The sequence below is a fragment of the Condylura cristata genome, unplaced genomic scaffold, assembly GCF_000260355.1.
Source record: "Condylura cristata isolate star-nosed mole 26May11 unplaced genomic scaffold, ConCri1.0 scaffold00012, whole genome shotgun sequence".
Lineage (NCBI taxonomy): Eukaryota > Metazoa > Chordata > Mammalia > Eulipotyphla > Talpidae > Condylura > Condylura cristata.
The window spans coordinates 20,799,504-20,818,972 of NW_004567113.1; positions in this window are offsets into that span (position 1 = coordinate 20,799,504).

Here is a 19,469-nt window from a genome sequence, read left to right on the forward strand (position 1 = left end):
TTTAAAACTGTTTCATAAACATGGAATGGTAGCTACAGTCAGACCTATAGCTTAGACCTGGTCTTGGTATTTAATTGTTGTATAAACTGGAGCAAGTCATTTAATTTTGTTATTTCTTAAGTTAAACTTACAGTCTAATTTCAACAATAATTATCCATTTGAGCAATAATAACTGACTTTAAGCTGATCATGAAGAGAAAATTGAATTCAATAGGGGCAGCCAGAGTTCCTGATCTTTATAAATTCCCACACAGTCTTTTACTCTCCCTAATCCACATACTTTTCGGTGTGTGAGCAACTAAACTGCTTACAGAAGATTTACTGGTGACATAAACACGAGGAGGATTCCAACAAATTACATGTAATCATCTTTTTTGTGTGCTTTGGGGCAATGTGAACTCTTACCATTTCTACATGCTCCTGAACTGGCTGACAGTGTAAAAAAAATTAAATAGCTTAAAATGAAGGTATAAAAAGCCTAATGTCTTATGCAAGTAATTTCAGGCAACAGTATTTACATTTACAATGATGTGACATAAAAATGACAACTATATTAGCAAATACAGACATTGGAAAAATAGGGCAATAGAGGCAGAATTTCTGTGATACTTTGTACTTCTGTGACACTGAAACTTAAGGCAAATGGTGTGATACCCCTGATTTAAAGGGACTCTGACACTTTAATATTGGACTTTCAAGGAAGATAGGAAGGGCCACAGACAGAGAATGATGAGTTTCAGTGTTATAGCAGCTCCGGGTAAAGCTATAAAGAAGATATTTGACTTAGATTTTCAGATAACCTCCTTCCTGTCACCATCATCCCATGCCCCTCTTGTTCTCCATCAAATTTACAATTGTGCCAGTTCTTCAGTTCAAAGGGCATTACTTTTACTTTCCAATCTAATAAAAAAAAAATTCTATGTAGTTCTAAATTAGAATAAAGTGAAGTAAACACATTCTCTCTGTCCTCAATGAAATGCATTAAAAACCTAGACAGCATGCATGAAGCAACTATGTCAAGATTTGGAAAGGTAAACAGAAGCTGGGGATTAGGAGGAGAAAAGACAAGACTTGAAGTATCACTTGAAACAACAGTGTATTTAACCATTTTTTATCACTGTTATCCCCTGGCCTAAATTCCAAGCAGCCTCAAACTAAGAAGTAAGTGTCTGTGGAGACAATGCTACAGGGGCAGTCTCTAGTTTAGACTTAAGCAGTGGGTAAGTGGTCTCTTGGTTGTTTAGAGCCCGAGGGCCCATAGATACCTAAAACTAAAGAAGGGTAACTCCCTCCCCACGTGAAGGAGCTATGGTCCTGTGATCTAAGAGAGTGGGGTGACACTTCATTGCTTTCCTGTCTTTCAGAGACTAAGCGACTGACACTGATGGAGTCATGAGAAATGCCTGAAACAGCAACATAAAGAAAAGCCCAGCTCTCAGGCAGCAGGACACCAAAGGGCGACTGCAGGAAACTGGAAAGTAAAAGGAAAGTCACAGAGGACGGATCTCAGAAAAGCAACCACATAAAGCTGGCTTTGAACTCCCAAGTTTACCCCCCCAAACATGGATCTGACCCTTATCAGAGTAAGAAAGACTCTGAATGAAAATGAGAGTTAGATCATTGCCTAGTTTTCAGACTTCACCCTGAATGACAGACACACAGGTCAGATCAAACTATTTAAAGACAGGAATGAAAGGAGGAAGTCCTAAGAGACTGCAGAGATTAAAAGAAAAATCAGGGGATACCACAAATTTGTCAACATGCACGAAACAGACTAATTGCTCAAAAACAACGAACTAAATTTATCTAAGATGATAGAAAAAACTAGAAAACATCATAAATATTAGGCCAATTAAATTTAAAGTTATAAATAAATCTCTAGGTCCAGTTTGTTTCACTGGTAAATTTTTTTTTTTAAAGATTTATTTTTTTTGTACATACAGAACTGGGGTACAGGCCAGAGGCTCAGGGGTGGCGAGAAGCTTCACCAGAGACAGAGTGGGGAGCAGAACAGGCAGATCGACGAAGTACACTGCTGAGGGGAGCAGCGGGCGGGTCAGGGGAGGTCTGCCACGCCATGTGGTCACCTCCGGGGCAGGCGGGAATCGAACTCATGCGGAAGTGGCTTTAGCTTTTCAGTGCAGTGCTTTAACCCACTGCGCCACCAGGGAGGGCCTCACTGGTAAATTTTATAAAACTTTGAAAGAGGGCCCTCCCTGGTGGCACAACTGGTTAGGACGCAGTATTGCAGCCACTGCAGTGCAAGTTCGATCCCAGACCCAGAGCTGACCCACTTGGTGCGGCAGACCTCTCCTGCCCAACCTGCTGCTCCCCTCAGCAGTGAACTTTGTAGCTCTGCCTGTTCTGCTCCCCACTCTGTCTCTGGTGAATACTCTCATCACTCCTGTACCTCTGGCCTGTACCCTAGTTCTGTATGTATAAACAAATCTTAAAAAAAAAAAAAACAACTTTGAAAGAATAACAAAAATTCTATAGTTTCTTTTTCCAAAACTAGAAAATAAGCAAATACTTTCCAATTGATTTTGATATCAGCATTATTCCTATTCTAAAGCTAGATAAAGACAATGCAAAGAAACTTCAAATATTCCTTGTGAACATAAATATAAAAATCCTTAATAAAATATCAGCAAATTGAATGCAGAATATATAAAAAGAATGGTAAATCATGACAAGTAGAGGTTATCCCAGGGACGGATGCAAGACTGGTTCACTATTCAAAATCCAGTTAATGCAACTCACCATATTAAAAGTATATAGGAAAAAAAAAAAACGTAAAACCAGTTGCTCAACAATATAATTTCCCCCTGATTAAATAACAAAATCTTCCAAATAACAGATACATTATTTTTCCATTGCCGCTCCAAATAATTAGCACAATATGGTGGCTGAAAATGTCATTTTACTGTCCTATAGGTCAAAAACGAAAATCAAGGTGTCAGCAGAACTGTCTTTCTTTTTTGGAGGCAGCAGGAAAGAATTCTTTCCCTCAAAACGTCTAAATGTTGAGACCACCCACATTCCTTGGTACAAGGACCTTTTTTTGCATTTCAAAGCCAGCCACAAAGCATTTCCCTGTGCCTTAATTTATAATCACTTTTCCTTCAGACTCTTTTTATTTTTTTTCCATTTTTTCTAATTGTATCCTTTTTTTTTAAATTGGGGTTACATTGGTTCACAACTTGTATATGATTTAGGGATTTAGGTTCACCCCCTTCAGGTATATCTACCACACCACACCCACCACCAAAACAGCCATAATCCTCCACCACAGTCCACGGACCCTCTCCCCTTTGTTTCCTTCTCCCACCCTCCACTCTGGTAGTCTAAACTCTACAGTCAGATTTCCAGGATTTGTTTGGGTATAGTTAGTTTTGTTTGTTCCATTTTTAAGTAGCCTCATAACCACATTTAGTCCCATCCAGATTATCCAGGATAATCACCCTATTTTAGATACACTTGATTAGCAAACCTGGTTCCATTTGCAACTTTAATTCCATTTGCTATGTAACTTAACATATTCACAGTTTCTGGGGGTTAGGTGTAGACATCTTTAGGCACTGTTCATGCAACTTGTAGAGCAGTCCACACTAACTGATGAATCTCAGGAATGTAATAGGGAAATGAAAAAGAAATTCCGTTTTTAAACACAAAGCAAAAAGAAGCAAAAAGAAGCAAATAAAAAAAAATACTTACCTATTTGTGACTGAAAGTTGTAATGTTTTTATTCTGTCCTTTTAAATTCTCCTTATCTCATTATATTATCCAGGCAGTTACTAACTGCTTTAGGTCAATAGCTTCATAAGCATGAACTTGAATTAAAAGTCCATTTGGGGCCCTCCCTGGTGGCGCAGTGGGTTAAAGCACTGCACTGAGAAGCTAAAGCCACTTCCGCATGAGTTCGATTCCCGCCTGCCCCGGAGGAGACCACATGGCGTGGCAGACCTCTCCTGACCCGCCCGCTGCTCCCCTCAGCAGTGTACTTCGTTGATCTGCCTGTTCTGCTCCCCACTCTGTCTCTGGTGAAGCCTCTCACCTCCCCTGAGCCTCTGTCCTGTACCCCCATTCTGTATGTACAAATAAATAAATCTTTAATAAAAAAAAAAGGTCCATTTGATGTTCTCTGTAGTTAGGAAACCAAAAAAGTATATCACATGCTGTCAAACACAAACCTAAACTGAAATGGAAGTGCATCTATTTTTATTTTTCATATACATTTAAGGTTTATTTAAAAAGGGACAGAAAAGAGAAAAACACCTGCATAAGCACAAGCTGCCTGGAAAGGGACAGGTTTGCTGAGAGAGACCTGCATGGTTGCAGGCGGGCAGGTGGCCTTAGGAGAGCGGCCTCCGCTGAGGGAGGTCAGTGCAGAGAAGGCCCAGCATGGTCACGGTCAGGCAGGAGGCTGCTGCCCTGCAGAGGGACAGAGTGGGTGGAAAGAAGCATCGGCAGAGTCACAGGTGGGCAAAGGACTCGGAAATGCATCTTAGCATGATAAATGTAATCAGCGAACAGAGAAAGACATTCCTTACTGATGAGCCTGGAATAAAATGATTATAATTTCATTATTGGAGGAAAAACTCCAGATAGAAAATAGAATAAAGGATGAAAAAAAAACACCATAATAAACAAAATTATTCATATACAGTTTGTCTTTTCAAGAATAATCATTTGATTAATCATACAACTTTGACCATGGAGTTGGGTAGAAGGAATATTTGTAAGAACAATATGCGTGGGTTGAAATTACATGTTTCCATCTGGCAATAGCTAATGAGAAATGTAATCTAAGTTTCTATTAGAGAGATCTTTGTTGCTTTTCAATAAACTGCGTTGACAAATTACTTTTGCTTCTTGTTGGTAAGCATATTCCTGGTAGACCAATTCCCCAGCAATTCTCATCCTTTCTTCCTCAGTGGGTGCTCACGAGAGAGAAAGGCATTCACAGAGCCATGCACTTAAGTGGGGTACAGCTACAACCTGTGTAGTACTTCTGATGTCACCACTTTTTCTCCCACTCCAGGTAAGACAGTTGACAATATGAGATTAAATGCATATAATTATAAGCATCGTACATCTACCCATTAGTTTCTAAGATTCCCTCTACTTTTATAATGAACATCTGGGTCTCCATTATTTGCAACAAAGTCCAAACCCCTTCACAAGTCTTACAAACTTGCAAATTGAGCTTACCCGCTTCTAGCTGTGGTCATGCCAAGCTCCCCACCACTGTTCTCCACTTGGTAAAGTAGTCCCTACTCGACTTCACTCCACCCCTGGAAGCATCCGTTTCTCTATTCCAAAGGAAGGGCAGCTAACAAGGCGCTTTATTCTTCAAAAACACTTCACCAAGGGAATTCTGGTATAAGTTATGCTGCTTCAAGAATTTTTGTCTGTTTCGTCACTGCTGTATCTCAAACACCTAAAATAATGCCTGGCACATAGTTCTTGATCATCGAAAGCCAATGAATAAAGAAATGGAAACTTAAGGTAATGAAAATGAAGAAAATCCACCCTAAAATCTATCAGTCATTACTCAGCTCTCAACTGGAATACTAAGACCCATTTACTCTTCCCACTGTAGAAAACCCCATTTTTTATTTTGTTCTAACAGCTCAGGAATATTTAAATCAGTTAAGTGCCTCATAATCTTTCAGAAATGCTGCTGTGCCCACAGATAACACAGTTGTTTACACTGGTTTTAGAGCAATAGTTTTTTTAATTCCTGAGTAGGATCTTACTTTATATTACATAATCAAGGTTCAAGCAAATGTTCACTCCAAAAACTAAAATTCTTTCTATTCCAAAAATGAAATGGAATTCTCCTTTAGCAACACATGTCAGTAAATGTTTTGAGTTTTTGAAGTTTTAAGTTTTTTCTTAAACATTTCAAGAAATCCAAATGAATTCTCTCCTGTTTCTCTCCTGTCTTGCATTCACGCAGATGTGAAAGTGTTTCCCATTTTGTCTCTGTTTATGGTTCCAGGAGGACCTTCCCTCATGCCCACCATAAAGGTACAAAGGTGACTTTGAATGGCATCTATTCACTTTAGCATCTTTTTAAGAGATATTTGTTTATGCACTGGGGTACAGGCCAGAGGTTCAGGGGTGGTAAGAGGATTCACCAGAGACAGAGTTACGAAGCACACTGCTGAACAGGCAGAGCTACGAAGTACACTGCTGAGGGGAGCAGCGGGTGTGTCAGGAAAGGTCTGTCATACTATGTGGATCACCTCCAGGGCCGGGAACGAACTCGCACTGAAGTGGTTGCCACTAGCTTGCTGTGTTATGTCCTAATCCACTGCGCCACCAGGGAGGGCCTCTTTTTCATATTTGTAAAATAAGCCCTATGTACACTGCCCTGTGATAACTCTAGTGACACGTCAAGCAATGTGTCCGCTGAGTGTGCCTGCCTTACAAACTACCAATGGCCTGGACAATGTACTGAGACACTCCTGCTAAGAACACAAAAGCAGCGATAACCAAAGGTCTTCGCTCTCCTTGTTTTTAAACTGACACATGCTGTCAATTTCTCCAAAATGTCATCTACAAATGTTTAATATAAACACACACACATATAATCAAAGCAATAGTAATTAAGCATCGTAACTGAAAAGTTAGACAATCTAGTACAGTGCTGAAGCACAAGTAGTGCTTGAAAGAACCCAATATCTCGAGAGATTTCATGATAGGACAGTGCATTTGCTAAGTCCACAGGCTTTGGCATCATAAGGATTTGGGTTCAAAAAAAGCTCTGCTTCTTACTGTATTCTTGGGCAAGATGGATGACCTCTATGTTGGCTTTCTTCCATCTACACAGACACATTAATTAAAGTTGGTTACTGTACAAGGACAGTAAAGGAGGGGTGGTCCGAAATATCAAAGACCCAACTCAGTGGGACTTGCAGTGTCTTCTCACATCCCTTTTCTTGGTCAACTTGCTCCCCCATTCCCCACAGCTACTGTTACATACATGTTTTACTTCCTGAGGAAAAAGAAGCTACCCTAAGTAGGGCAACAATAGAATCTGCCATCCACACAGACTGAGAAAAGAGTGAAAGGGTGCTCAATAGCAAATCTCAAAAGTTAAAAAATGAGAGCAGATGGGTTCAATGCATAAACATAAGGACTTACCATTGATAAAAGGGGCAAAATTTCTTCACCTCCCTCCCAGGAGGAGAGGAAGTGAGGATGAGTGCAAATACCAAATACTAAATGAAGTAAGGATGAGTGCAAATACCAAAGGGCTTATTTCAGCTTGTTGCTGGAAACTGGAAAAAAATCCCTATGAAATTATTAGTTAATAAAATAACTATATGTCCTATTTTAGGACATCTTAGTTGGGGCTTAAGTACTGGTGTGAGTATAAGAGAATTCATCCCCTTTCTCTCACTCTGTCTTTCTCCTGACTCCTTTCCATCAACATTCACATATTCTTCAGTCTCTCCAAATTACAAGCCAAAGTCTTTCCTAAACCCCATGTCCTGTTCCAATTGTCATGCTATTTCACCTCTCTTTCACAAATATATATATATATATATATATAATATTGGAAGTTTTCTGCTTTTGTCCTCAATTTTGGTGATACCTTCACATACTGCAATCTGATTTCTACCCCTACCATTCCCCTGAAGTGCTCTTGACAAAATTACTGGTGCTCTTGACAAGACCTCTATCCCCTATTTCCAACATTTCAGTCTTTATCTTTCTTAAATTCTCAACTTTTGGTACTACTGGAAGTAGTACCAAATACTCCCCACCCCCACCCCCCCATCTGTGATACAGCATTCTAAGTTTCAGGTTGGTTCTCGGTATCTTTGTGGAGTCCTCCTTTATCCACCCTTTATTCAGAAATGTTCTTCGAGGCTGTGTATCAAGAATTTTCTGTTCACACTCTCTTAACTTTTCCTTTGTAATCTCCTCAGCTCTCATGGCTTCAATTATCATTTTCACACTGATAACTTCCCATCTATGTCACCAGCTCAGATTTCTTTGCTAGTTTTCAGATCGGAATGCCTATCCATTTTTACATTTTTGTTGAAACCTCAAATTCAACATATCTAAAATTAAACTTCTCTCATTCAAAATATTTTACCCATCTTCAGTGTTTCTGATATGAGTAAATAGCGCTACCACTCGCAGCTTTGTCTAGTTTGGGGATTTTAGATCCAAAAGATGACTTCTTGTCCTATCTTGTCTTAACAATTGTTGAGTTCATTGCCAGAGTATGGTCAAAAACTAATCTCAAAATATACTTTGGAATTCAGGAAAGAAGAAATGAATCAAGAAAAGTCTAAAATAACAGGCTTGCATTATCCTATCTCTGAACCACTTTCTAAATCATCCTGTTTGTGGAAAGTGGAAAGAAGTATTATTTTTACTAAAATGAATAGCCAACTAGTAAAACTTTATTTCTAGCACTTTAGACACTGCATATTATTAAATGCCTTGACTTAATTTTACTGTTAAGTCTTTACTGGAACAAATAATAAATCATATTTTCACTAAACTCGACATTTTCTAACATAACACAGCAACTTGCTCAGAACCTGTTAAAGAAGAAATAATATTGGCCATATTCTCAGCTCATGAGGAGAGATGAGGCAAGCTCTGGATATCAGCTGGTGAATGACACAGAAGCGGGTCATACTCAGGAAGAAGCTATACATTAAAATGGATCTGGGTCCCTGGAAGCTACAGAGAAGCACATATTAATTCTTGGAGTCAAAGATATGCAAGAATAAGAGGTCACACCAAACAGAAAAGACTAGGAAACAGAAGTTAACAACCAAGCAGAGACTGGGAACAGCTCCTGACTAACAGGAACAAGCAGAAGCTTTCCATTGTACATGTTTCCTGACTTGCCTGCAGGTTTCTGTGTGCTCACTCTTGGAATAGAGACAAACGAACATGATGTATAGAGGTGTGAGGCCAGGAGTGGACCACAGCAGTACATGGGGGAGAGGTTTCAAGATTTTTGCGAGGGAAGGGTGAAAGAGGTCCAGGACAGAGTTCTCTGAGATTTAAAAACAAACAACAACAACAAAAAAAAATTTAATATTTCAGATGTTTGAATTGGGGGGGCTGGGTACTCCAAACATTGTTTTAAGTAGTCTCTTTCCTATGGTATGTTATTCCTTGACTTGGCAAGACTCAATCAGTAAATTTAGAAATTTAAGAAAAATTACCTTTGTCATATCTATAGAAAACAAGCAGTCTCCTATCACTAATCTTCCTGAGAGCCTTTGAAAGATTATCATTTAGTCACAAACATCTTGAATAGTAGCCGAATGGGATATGCAATATTGAACATCTTCAATGAAAAACTATAGTAAAATGCTTCCCCACAATTTCTTCTATATATAAGTGAGATAGATGTACTCTTTGGAGCTAAAACACTGCTGTGATGAAAAGAGGAAGTAATGTTTCCTAGAATGATCAAGAGAAGTCTTACCTGCCAAAGTGCCAGAGAGCCAGAAGCAGCATTGCCTGGCCTAGACCAGGATTTCTTTTGTTTATTTAGTCAAAAGCTAAACAGGTACTTTCCCCTAAGAAGACATACAGATGGCCAACACACACATGTTCATTACACTTACCCTTAGAGAAATGAAGATAAAAACCACAAGGAGATACCACCTTCTGCCCATGAGAATGCCTCATATCAAAAAGACCAAACACAACAAATGCCAGTGAGGCTGTGGAGAAAAAGGAAAGCCCTTACACTGATGGTGACAATATAGACAGTCAAGCCCCTATGGAAAACAGTATGGAAGTAACTCAAAGGTTTAAAAATGGACCTGCATTAGAACTGGGCGATCCCACTCCTAGATATCTATACAAAACATTAGTTCAAAAGGGAACCCTCATCCCTATGCTTACTCTAGTACTATTTACAATAGCCAAGGTGTGGTAACAACCTAAATGCCCCCAGACCAATGAGTGGTTTAAGAAGATGCAGTGTATGTATGCAATGGAATACTATGCAGCAATAAAAAAGATAGACTCGTGCCATTTGCAGCAACATGGATAGAAACAGAATGGTTTATACTAAGTGAAATAAGGCATAGGAGAAAGACAAATACTGGATGGTGTTACTTATATGAGGCATACAGTAAAATCAAATAAAAACTCACACAAAGATAAATTTTAGAACCTGTTGGGAGTCACTTGAGGATTGTGGCACCTCCCTAAGCCTGGGGTCCCATGAGCACCCAGGGAACAGATAAGTGTGATCAGTACCATGTACCTCTGGGCTCCTAAGTAAGAAAGAAAAGTTTCTCTTACTTAAGCTTCTTTACTTTGGGTTTTCTTTGTTACATCTGCTTAGCCTGAATCCTACCTAGTATAGAAGGTCCTGAACAAATAATCCCTGAAGTATGCTTATTTCTGAGTATCAATAAACATACAGAAGAAACAGAAGTTACATTTTAGTACTATGACAGAGAGGAGAATAAACCCTGTCATCCTCCTAATGAAGATCACAAAAGCACATAAGACCTCAGATGAATTTTGTAATTGTTTTCCTTCTTTCTTAGCACTCAGACTCAAAGACCCTTTCATTCTATCTTTTAATTACTTTGTTAATCACTTTTGATATCCTTCCATTTGACCACCCTGTGGTATGACAATAGATCACCTTCACCAACCAAGGCTATCCTAAAATTCCCACGGGCATTTAGTAAAGTTTCATTATCCCCAGACATAATCCTATGAGAAGATTAGATCACTAAAAGCAGTTTTCTGCCTATCAGCATAAAGCAGCCAGGGAGGGCTTGCAGATGATGGAGGTTTGAAACCTGAAATCCTGCAGCTTACACGGTGGAGCCAGGAGCTTTGGGAAAGTCACCTGAATCAGACTTGAACCAAGAAGGAACTTTCAAAACTTTCTCATAGTTTTGTGAAAGCCAAGACTTAAATGTTTCATTTCGCACAAATTTTACACCCACATACAAATTGTCTTTTTTATTAATTACTAAACATTTTTATTAGTGCTACTTTCATTTGAATTTTAATGTGAGGTCTGAGTAATTTGAAAAGATTAAGAGTTATTTGACTTAATTGAATTGGTTGTATGATTTTAAACTTTATCAACTGACGTCTAAACAAATAGATGTCTATTATGGATGACAGGTAAATTCAGAGGCTTCGAATGTTTCCCAAGGGAACATTTCATACAAGAGGGAGACACAGGCAATAGCGTTCATGGTCTTGGGTAAGAAACTACACATCTAAGCTAAGTATTAAAGGTGGCTAAAATAGAAACTTGGAGGCAGACAGTATCTTCCAGCCTCCTATACCTCTCCCTGCCAAAATGAAACCAGAGAAATCACATTACAACATCAATAAAATCACTTTCACTCTGCTTAAAATTCATAAATATCTTACCATGGCCCTCAGAAAAAAATGTATAAAATCCTAACTTGACCAAAAAACATATGGTGATACGATGTGTCTGGACCCTGGATTTCTCTGAGAGCACATCTGCCACGACCCCCACCCTCCGCCCCCCCACATCCTGGGACACTATGGACCACCAAACGTCAATATTGAAGTTTACTCCCAGTTCATCAGAACATGCTTTTGAAAATAATCTCACCACTGGTAAAATTAAGATGACACCATTGTGGAGAGGGCAGACCCCTAATCTATATGACTGATATAAAAATAGTAGAGACCTGAGTGCTTCCACAGGCCAAAGACCAAAGATGGTCAGCCAGACACGAGGGGAGAAGCATGAACATTCTTCTTCAGCCTCCTCAGTAGAGAGCAAGATGCTTTCTATGTTTCTTTCTTTTCCCCACATTGCTCTTGGTGTCAGCTCGGACTACCCCTCTCCAGAAATGTGAGATGAAATGTGTGGTTGTGTAGGCTATTCTAATTAACTTGTATTTCTCTCTCTCTTTCCCTAGGTTGTTCCTGTTCCTTTTCCTTTCCCCTTATAAATAAACCCTTTATCGAAACTTTTTGTGTATGTCCGCAGTACAGTTGAATCTTGAGCTCACAGTTGGGGCCTCATAGACAGGCAACCCAGTTCGCATTGGGTTGCCCTGTAACAGTTTGTTTGTTTGTTTAAGGTTTTGCTTATTCATTTATTCAGAACTGGAATACAGTTGAGAGGTGCAGAGTGGTGAGAGGATTCACCAGAGACAGAGTGAGGAGAACAGGCAGATCAATGAAGTACACTGCTGAGGGGAGCAGAGGGCGGGTCAGGAGAGGTCTGCAGGGCTGTGCGGATCACCTCTGGCAGGGGATAGTAGCACTGAGGTGGCTGCCGCCAGCTTCGTGGTGCTGCGCCCCAATCCTCTTAACCACCAGGGAGGGCCCAAATTTCTGGTGTTTTAAGTTACCCAGTCTGCAGTTTACTGTGATAGCCTTAGGAAACTAACACACTGGGTTTGCTCCCATTTTGCTTATGCTGTTCCATCCATTCATCTAAACAGAGCAACTTCCTTTCTCTTTCTCTAGCCAAGTCATCCTTCTATCTTGCTTTTAACATCATTTACTTGAGAGAAAACCTAAGTTAACCTCCCAGACTAGAAAAGGCCCCTCACCTCCCCCAATCCGCACTTACCATAAATTCTACATGATCCTGAACTTCAAAGCAATGTACCCTCCTGAAATACTCAGTTGTTTACTTATTGTCTGTCCTCAACTGGCTCTGAGCCCAGGCTAGGACCGTCTGTCTCATTCAAGGCTGTATACTCTGTGACTGACACATAATTAGTGTACAAGAAAAATGCATTGACTTAGTCTCTTCATTTTAACTTGGCCTCTTTTGTTCCCAAATATTGTTTCAAAGATCCCACATTCCTACCAAAACATTTCTATCCTCATGTATATATTCATGTGTTCATGTGCCTGAAGGCAACTTCTTATTTCTGAAATTCGTTGTTGTCATACCTAACATTTTTATTCCATTCCACCACACATCTGTATAAGCAATAACATTTGTAGTCTCCAGGAATGTTTTTGATTTGGATCCTATATTACTAAAAAGAATCTCAATTATTTGGCAAGCTGACATCCTCTTAAGATTCTATCTGTCCAGGAAGGCAGATGAGGGAAATCATGTGAGAGCAAGCACTAAAGGAATGAAGCACTTTTAAAAACAAACACTTCTTTAACCTATGTTTCCTGAAAAGAGAGCTTCTGGTGAGGTATTGAACTGAGCAGGTAGGTGAGAATTACCTGGAATGTGTGCAATTGTAAGAGCTAATCTAAAAACATGTGTATCTATGTATAGAGATTGATATGCTTGCAAAGGGTGGGGAGGGAAGAGTAAATAGTTCTCACAGGTTATTTCTACCTCTCAGGACAATTCTAAGTATAATTCCAAAGAATTATACCAATCCTTGAAAAGAGTTTGCTTAAATAGGTTGATTCAGAAACCTCTCTATAATGAAGCAATTAATGAGGTGCTCACTGAATAGAAACATTTTGATTTATCCTAAAGAGAGTTTCTGAGCAAAGGTGAATTCAACCAATGATTCTCTAAATGGTATAATAGTCACAGATACTATGCAATTGAGTATCAAGTCTTCAAACAGTTTCTGCAAGTCACAGAACTAAAGTGGCAGGTTTGTTTTGAATTGTCTACTATAAACTAATGTAACCTATAGTAAAGAGTAAAGTATACTTGTGGGTACAGGAGGAAAAAAAGTAATTAGACATCTTAGCCTTTCGATTCATAAAAAATTTCTTCAGTACTTATTCTGTGTCAATCATTATGGTCCAAGTTGTTAATACAAAATTGAATAAAAATAACAGTAACAAAATAATAACTTATTGACTGCTTGTTATATACCAATCAATATTTAATGCTGAATATTGTAGGTCTATTATGTTTTTCAATCCTCACCATAGCCTTCATTTCATGAAGAACTGAAATCCCAGAGAGGTGTAATAATGCACAAAGCCAAAACACGAGGATTTAAGGACCTCTATGCCTGACACAATGCATACGATCTACCCAATGCTTTATACAATGTGCAGTGTAGCCTGATTCAATTATCAATACAATAATTTCTCTCCGTATCCATAAAATTGATGTTGAGCTGCTAACCTGAGCAAGAAAAAGTAAAAGTGAGTTTGAGAGAGGTGATTTAATTCCACACTAACACAGAAATGGCATTAAGTCACCTTTTCTTAGAATGAGTTTATGGGCCATTTCACCTAAACTCCCCAAGTTCAGAAGTCAGGATTATAGCGATTTGGGCTCATCTCAAGTAAGCTCAAGAAAAACAGAAATGAAAGAAAAGGGTCTTTAATGACTCAATCTAATGTGTGTATGTGTGTGTGAATGCAGAATAAAAATAGTGCAGAAAAGAGCCTTGGAGTTCTGAGTCAAGAAAGTAATCTATTTTTTAATCACTAAGGCAGGAATCGAGTTTGTACACACTTTTGGAAGAAGACAATTCATAGCTTTTGTGAGCCTCTCTAAAAATATTCGAATCCAAAACAGAAAATAAAAAATATGTTTTTCAAGCACTCAGACAGAAGACAGTATACAATGTAACTACTGAACTCAGCATTCTCAAAATAATTTTAATGCCATCCCAAAACAGAAAAAAATGGTTTTCTCACTGAGCAATGTGCTTCTACATTGCCTGACTGTGCTGCTTGGTAGGTCGTTACTTGGTGTTTCAAGTCATCATCACCTTCCTTCCTGCTGATCTTCCCTTCTATTCACTTACCACTCCTGGAGTCTTTCTGCCTCCTAACCCTACAGTCCCAGTGTAAGTGGCTTAACTTGATCAACAAATGTTAGAGAGAACCTACAATAGCTTTCTGGAAACACATGCTCCCCTCTACAGCCTTGGTAGAATCTGTACTTCGTGGTGGGGAAGGGGAGTGTTCTGTTCGAATGCAGACATAGCTAAACTGATAAACTAGCTAATTCCAGATACAACATTAACAAGCCAACTTGTCCACTCATACAAGCAAAATTTCCAATTGTAGTTTTATCAGTAATTAAGCTCTTTTTTTTTTTTTTGCTCTCTGCCAACTTTCTTACTTGGCAATTAATTTGAAACTGAATGATTCCCTTCAAAAACTATAGACAAATAGGTAATAGTAATTTACCAAAAGGGACACAAAATAAGAAAATTTCTCATTAGTATATTATAGAAGTAATGAACTAGAGTTGGATAGAGATGGTTTTATTTTTTTATTTTTTTGAAAGATTTATTTACTTGTACATACAGAACTGGGGTACAGGCCAGAGGCTCAGGGGTGGTGAGAGGCTTCACCAGAGACAGAGTGGGGAACAGAACAGGCAAATCGACGAAGTACACTGCTGAGGGGAGCAGCGGACGGGTCAGGAGAGGTCTGCCACACCATGTGGTCACCTCCGGGGCAGGCGGGAATCGAACTCATGCTGAAGCGGCTTTAGATTCTCAGTGCTGTGCTTTCACCCGCTGTGCCACCAGGGAAGGCCCAGATAGAGATGGTTTTTAAAAGTTTTATTGGCCCAGGGTTTCCATCCCTCTGTGTTATCAATGTAGCCCTACTCGGTGAGATCCAGCTTAGCCCATTTGTAAATATATATGTTAACAATTTAACTGAAAAGCCCAGAAAAGTGACAAGAAGATAACTTCTAATGCTGGCTTCACAGACAGTACACACATTTGATAGAGAAGAAATGGAATTAACCTTAGCAGAAAAGTGGGTACAATTCTGACTAAAAGGAGAGTATCACCTAGGAAATGTTTATGCATTGTATTTTCTACCCACCCTTTCATTTCTTACCCATTCATCATCACTAAAATGGAAATTACACAAGATGGGGGAGTCATGAGACAGTGCTTTGCCTATCTCCAGGAATAAGTATAAAGGACCAGGAGCCCCAACTTAGAAATCCACACCAGGGTATACCTCTCGGCTGCTCTCCCTTGGACTGATCCAGGTGATGACAGAGCACAGCTGTAATGGTAGGGCAGATCTCATTCTTGGGAAACATGAGGTTTCTCTTGGACAACTTGAATTAGCCTTGCATAGCAGTCTTCTCTGAGATCTTCCCTATTTCCTTTTCCATAGGCACCCTCCCTTAATAGAACCCTTACACTTTTAATGCCATCTGCTCTTTGGAAGACAAGAAGGAAAAGTTTTATGGATAGCATGAGTGTGTTCACAATGGAAAAGATCCAGAAGCCAGAATTTAGAGAAATTTATGAAATAACAGATTTAGTTAAAGGTTTAGCCAATAGAGTAGTTCTGTGCTTTAAAAGAATGACTTTTAGCAAAGTCAGAAAGAGATGATAACATTTGGATTTGTCAGAACTGATGCTGACTTTCAGCAAGCATGGTTCCTGGAGAAGAATTAGCAAAGGGGTTAAATCTGAATCAATTATTGGTACAGATTCAAAGAAAGTGCATCATAGACTTCCTGAGCCACACTGACCACAAATTTTATCAACACCTCATAAAAAAGTAATTGGGGATTAACACTGTAGTATCTGCTCTGCCCTCTACAGTTTCTAAGAAGTGACATCCCTTACAAATTGATGCCTACACAAGATACAGTCTAGTTTATGTGGCACATCCTTCAAAATAACTCTGAGTTTTGCCAATCCCTCCAGTGGATTATACTTCATGAACAACAAGATATGCAACCATTTGCATTTGAGAACATTCTAGAGCTGCCCCCTCTAATAAGGCAGCCAATAGCCACAGGTGTCTTTTTAAATGTAAAATTAAAGAATTTCAATTGGATTAAAATTGTATATTCAGTTCTTCATTTCAAAGGCTCTCTATGACTAGTGGTTCCTACACTAAACAGCACTAACATCTGTCTCATCAAAAGGTTTCTAATAAAACTTTCATCATCAAAGAAGATTCCATTAAACTGCTGTTAGAGAGGAATTTCCCTGGGGTAACATAGCTTTCATAGTAATTCCACTACTTTTTAAGGAGTGGAGGGTGAGCATGTGTTGTAAGGTCACTATTCCAATTCAACTCCTCCTCATACCTACTAAAGAGACTCTCAGAGTCCTATAGGCCACTGAGAATTTTTAGAGCCATTAAGCAGGGCACAGAGAACCAATGTATTTCACTAATGTCTTTGGCTAACATGCTATCTTTTATCCACTGCCAAAAGAGATTAAGTTTATCATACTGTGATAAATAGTCAGAGTATTTATTGTATCTGAGACAAATGAAAAGCTTGGGAGTGTCTGTAGTTAGGCAAAGAAATTGAGCTTCAAATGAGGAAGTGGAAAGGCAGGATGCCCCTGTCTGCAGAGAAGCCACAGTTCTGCTAAACCATCCATTGCACAGAGCCTGCTGAGGTTTAGACAGAGGCATGACATCCAAGAGAAAGGATGGCTTCCATTAGCATTAGGGGACTTGCCCACATATGTGAACAGCAAATGCACAACACCCAAGGGGTACAGGAGCTCAGCTTGTGAACAGGAGGAAAGGATGACCAGTGTGGCTAAAACAGAGGTGAGATCATGAGGTCCTGTCAAGGAGTTTGGATTTGATTGCAGTTGTAAAAGAAAGTATCTGAAAGGTTTGGAATAGGAGATGAACTTTATTTGAGTTAAGTTTTGAAAAGTGCTCTCTGGAAAACAGATGAAAAGGGATTTATATGAGCCAGATTACCAGCAAGGAAAAGTGGCACACTCAAAAGGGCTTACCTGAGGAGAATTCAGTGAAAGGACGAGAGATACAGGTGGGATGAAGGCACCCTTCAAAAGTTAGTGAGGTGTCCAGGGTTTAACAACAGAGGACAGATGTTAATATCCTAAAGTCTAATGGGACAAATAGAAGACATGGTGATACCTGAGCCCTGAGAGAGCAAAAGTGAGAGACCAGCCTACATCAACTGTTATCTATAGAAAAACAAACCACTTCTAGACTATGGAAAGAAAAAGGATGCAAAATAAATATTTTTTCCTCTCATTTTCATCCAATTTTCTACTGGAACTCTCAGTTTTCCGTATCCAGTCATCAAGGTAAGGGAGCTAGAGATGGTGATCAGCTGTTGCATTTTGCAAACCTGGGGGTCAAAGCATGGCAAAAAAAGGAGAGCGTGACCATGAAGAGCATTCAGGCTAGACTGTACTGGGACAGGAGTAACTGGAAGAATCAATTGCGTATACAGTATTATAAGTACTGTACAAAATAAAAGTATAACAGTATAAAGGAAAATGTCACTATTAAAATATTATTTTCTTAAATACTATGGCGGATTTATAGATTTGTGTTTAACTAGTTTATCAAGTAGTTTTTCTCCACCTAAAGAAAACAGAGCCTATGAAAACTAACCTTAGTGTCTTTTGAAATAAATAAAGGAAGAACCAGATACAGCAAGTCAAAAAATATAAAATAACAAAGAGCAGGTCTTATGGAGGATATCCATTTTATCTTCTGGATTCATTCCTCAGTGCATTCATGCTGGCCTCCCTTGCTCTTAAACACTCTTCCAGATCGAATTATGAATGATAAAATGATTGTGGGCAGACATTAAATATATGCTTTCGTGAGAAGCAAACATTAGCTTCAAGAGAATGTTCTTACAACCACAATGCTTGAGACCCCATTTTTCTCCCACTTTGATAGCATTTTGTTTTCTCTACTTTTCACTATCTCTCAAGGTCTACATTTGGGACATGAAGACATATGAAAGTAACAAAAGGTTTGCTATAACAGAGAATAGAACAGTAATATATAAGACTTATAAGAAGTGGACTTTATTAGCAATACTAGATACTACTGAAAAGGAAGGAACTCTTGTTAGCATAATAATGGCTGGGAATCTTGTTCATGGAGAAACCAAAATGAGAAGTAAAAAGATTTGCTTGCCTTATATGTGTTTTACTCTCTTTTCTGTATCCTCTCTACTTGTACACAAGCCCTTCCCATTCCATCCATCTAGTAAGTAAGATAAAAACAAATGTTGGAGGTATGGGTGGTAGGGAAAAGAAGCTTGATCATGGGGAAAGGGCAGAAGGTTAATAAGCAAAACAGACTTTTATTTCTTTCATAAAGGAATAAGGCAATCTGAATCAGTCTCCAAATCACCAGAAAATACAAGAAACAACTATTTTCGGATACTGGACCACAGGCCATGCAACCATAAGGCCCTTAAGAAATGGGACAGCAGGGGCCCTCTCTGGTGGCTCACCTGGTTAGGGTGCAGGATTGCAAGCTAGCCACAGCCACCTCAGCATGTGTTCAACCCTGACCAGGGAGGTAACCCACATGGCACAGCAGACCTCTCCTGACTCACCGGCTGCTCCCCTCAGCAGTGTACTTCATTGATCTGCCTATTCTGCCCCCGACTCTGTCTCTGGTGAATCCTCTCAATGCCCCTGCACCTCTGGCCTGAACCCCAGTTCTGCATGCATACATAAATAAATCGTTAAAAAAGAAATGGGACAGCAGAGAAACCAACTAGTTGTTGAAGCTTAAAACACTGATGCTCAAAGGAATGACCCAGGTTCCATCCA